Source organism: Prionailurus bengalensis, chromosome D4, assembly GCF_016509475.1.
Source record: "Prionailurus bengalensis isolate Pbe53 chromosome D4, Fcat_Pben_1.1_paternal_pri, whole genome shotgun sequence".
Lineage (NCBI taxonomy): Eukaryota > Metazoa > Chordata > Mammalia > Carnivora > Felidae > Prionailurus > Prionailurus bengalensis.
The window spans coordinates 1,910,552-1,914,370 of NC_057359.1; the positions used below are offsets into that span (position 1 = coordinate 1,910,552).

Sequence of the window (3,819 nt, forward strand, 5' to 3'; positions counted from 1 at the left end):
AAGTCGGAATGAGGCCCTGACTCCACAATGAAGCTTCTTTTTATTAGGATAATCGATAAGGACTACGTGCATAAAGTCAGCTAAGCAAGTGTGTTAATCAATCTAATGGTTTAGTTTTTGAAGGTTGAATTTCGAGTTAATTGGTTTCTATAACACAGTAGGAAGTGTCAGCTGTGAAGGAGGATCTGGCCCTGGACAATGTTAATGGCTTTAGGCGTTCCTTACTAGTCGCAGCCATGTTCAGCTGTGTAAACATGTCCTAAGGCCTTGCACCTTCTCCAGCCCTTCCCTTTTGAAGTCTTTTCCTTTGATGCTTCTCTCCTGCATCTCCCACACTTGGTGTATAGACATGCAACAGATTTTTGCACGTTTATTTTGTATCCTGCAAATTTACTGAATTCATTTATCAGCTGTAGCAGTTTTTCAGTGGAGTCTTTAGGATTTTCTGTATGCAGCATCATGTCATCTGCAAATACTGTTAAAATGTCCATACTACTCAAAGCAATCTATACATTTAATGCAGTCCCTATCAAAATACTAATAGCATTTTTTACGGGACTAGAACAAACAGTCCTAAAATTTGTATCGAACCACAAAACACCCTGAACAGTCACACCAATCTTGAAAAATAAAAGCAAAGCTGGAGGGCATTGCCAATCTGGACTTTAAGTTCTATCAAAAAGCTATAGTAATCAAAACAGTATGGTACTGGCATAAAAAGAGACACATAAACCCAGAAATAAACACACAACTATACAGTCATTTAATCTTTGACAAAGCAAGAAGGAACATCCAATAGGAAAACACAGTCTCTTCAACAAACAGTGTTGGGAAAACTGGGCTCAACATGCAAAAGAACGTAACTGGACCATCTTCTTACGCCATACATAAAAATGATTTCAAAATGGATTAAAGACCTAAATGTGAGACCTGAAACCTTAAAAATCCTAGAAGAGAATATAGGCAGTATTTTCTTTGACACATGCCATAGCAGCTTCTTTCTAGATATACCTCTTGAGGAAAGGGAAATAAAAGCAAAAGTAAACTACTGGAACTATATCAAAATGAAAATCTTCAGCACAGTGAAGGAAAAAAACCAACAAAACTAAAAGACAACCTTTAGAATAGAAGGTATTTGCCTTTCGGCCAGAACCGCCATCTTCCAGTAATTCGCCAAAATGACCAACACAAAGGGAAAGAGGAGAGGTACTCGCTATACGTTCTCTAGGCCTTTTAGAAAACATGGAGTTGTTCCTTTGGCAACATACATGCGAATCTACAAGAAAGGTGATATTGTGGACATCAAGGGAATGGGCACTGTTCAAAAAGGAATGCCCCACAAATGTTACCATGGCAAAACTGGAAGAGTCTACAATGTTACCCAGCATGCTGTTGGCACTGTTGTAAACAAACAAGGGCAAGATTCTTGCGAAGAGAATTAATTTAGGTATCGAGCACATAAGCACTCAAAGAGCCGAGACAGCTTCCTGAAGTGTGTGAAGGAAAATGATCAGAAAAAGAAGGAAGCCAAGGAGAAAGGTACTTGGGTTCAACTGAAGCGCCAGCCTGCCCCACCCAGAGAAGCACACTTTGTGAGAACCAATGGAAAGGAACCTGAGCTGTTGGAACCCATTCCCTATGAATTCATGGCATGATAAATGTAAAAAAAATAAAAGACGTCAAGACTGTAAAAATGTTTCTTTCAATTGAGTCGCAGCATGGTATTGTCTTCCCCAAAGAAGTATTTAAAGCAAACTTTATATCTGAATTCACTGGGGGATGGCTTTATTCAAATTTTGTGGGTTTTGAGGCACCTGGATGACTCAGTTAAGCATCCGACTTTGGGTCAGGTCATGATCTTGCAGTCCATGAATTGAGCCCCGCGTCAGGCTCTGTGCTGACAGCTCAGAGCCCGGATCCTGGTTTGGATTCTGTGTTTCCCTCTCTCTCTGCCCTCCCCTGCTTGTGCTGTCTCAAAAATAAACGTTAAAATATGAAAAAAAAGAAGATATTTGCAAATGACATATCCAATACAGGATTAGCACCCAACACATATAAAGAATTTATAAAACTCAACATCCAAAAAGCAGAACCCAAGATACCACCCAAGATAACCAAGATAACCCAAGATACCACCTCACACCTGTCAGAATGGCTAAAATTAACTCAGGAAACAACAGATGTTGGTGAGGATACAGAAAGAGGAGAACACTTTTGCACTGTTGATGGGAAAGCAAACTGGAAAACAGTATGGAGGCTCCTCAAAAAATTAAAAACAGAACTACCCTACAACCCAGCAAGTGCACTACTGAGTATTTATCCAAAGGATACAAAAATGCTGATTCAAAGGGGCACACGCACCCCAATGTTTATAGCTGCATTATCAACAACAGCCAAATTATGGAAAGAGCCCAAATGTCCACTGACTGCTGGATATGGAAGATGTGTATATACACATACACACAATGGAGTATTACTCAGTGATGAAAAAGAATCAAATCTGGACACCTGCAACAACGCTGATGGAACTAGAGTGTATCTGGTAAGTAAATATCAGGCAGAGAAAGACAAAAATCACATGATTTCACTCCTATGTGGAATTTCAGAAACATAACAGATCAACATAGGGGAAGGGAAGGAACAATAGAGGGAGGCAAACCATAGCAGAGAACTGGGGGTTAACAGAGGGGAGCTGGGGGGGGAATGGACTAAATGGGTGATGGGCATTAAGAAGGGTACTTGTTGGGATGAGCACTGGGTGTCATATGTAAGTGATAAATCATACTGGGTTCTACTCCTGAAACCAATACTTCACGGTATGTTAACTAACTTGAATTTAAATAAGATTAATATTTAAAAAATGGGCCCAAAACATGAACAGACATTTCTCCAAAGAAATCCAAATAGCCAACGTGAAAAGATGCTCATCATCACTCATCATCAGGGAAATGAAAATGAAAATTACAATATCACCTCACACCTGTCAGAATGGCTAAAATCAACAACACAAGAAACAGGTGTTGGCAAGAATGTGGACAAAAAATGGACCCATGTAGTTCAAATTCATGCAGTTCAAGGATGACATGTATACACTACTTACAAGATATTCATTTATATTCAAACCTATATAGACTCAGAGTTAAGGGACAGAAAAGGATACAATACCCCATTCAAATAGTAACCAAAACAAACTAGGAATTTTTATTAAAAAACCAAAAAACAAAAACAACCAACCAGGAGTTTTATACAAAATACATTTTAAGTCAAAAACTTTCTGTAGACCATAAAGGCCTGTATATGATGATTAAAGAGTCCATTTAACAGCAAGATATAACAACCATATGTACACCCAATATCCAAGCACCTAAACATATAAAGTAAATGCTGACGTATTATATTGCACTATAATGATGTTAGGGGACTTCAAAAACTCACTTATAATAACATAGAATATCCAGACAGAAAATCAGTAAAGAAACAGTTGACTTGAACAATAGTATAGATCAAATGGACCTTATAGACATACACAGAACTCATATTCCATCCAACGGCAGCAAAGATTCATTTCTAGTACACAAGCAACGCTTTCCAGGATAAATATACGTTAAGCCACAAACAGATCTTAAATTAAGAAGATCAAAATTATTCAAAGGATCTTTTCTGACCACAAGGGAATGAAACTAGAAATCACTAGCAGCAAAAACAAACAAACGAACAAAACAAATTCACTAATGTACAAACTAAACAGCCCACTCTTGAACAACCATTTGCTCAGAGAGGAAATCAGAAGGGAATTGAAAAAGTGTATCAAGACAAACT

The 3,819-nt window shown here is 38.2% G+C and overlaps 1 pseudogene; it reads left to right on the forward strand.

Moving 5' to 3' along the window:
* Positions 1–1,115: 1,115 nt before the first annotated feature.
* On the forward strand, positions 1,116–1,687 carry LOC122475189 (annotated as a pseudogene).
* Positions 1,688–3,819: the final 2,132 nt, after the last annotated feature.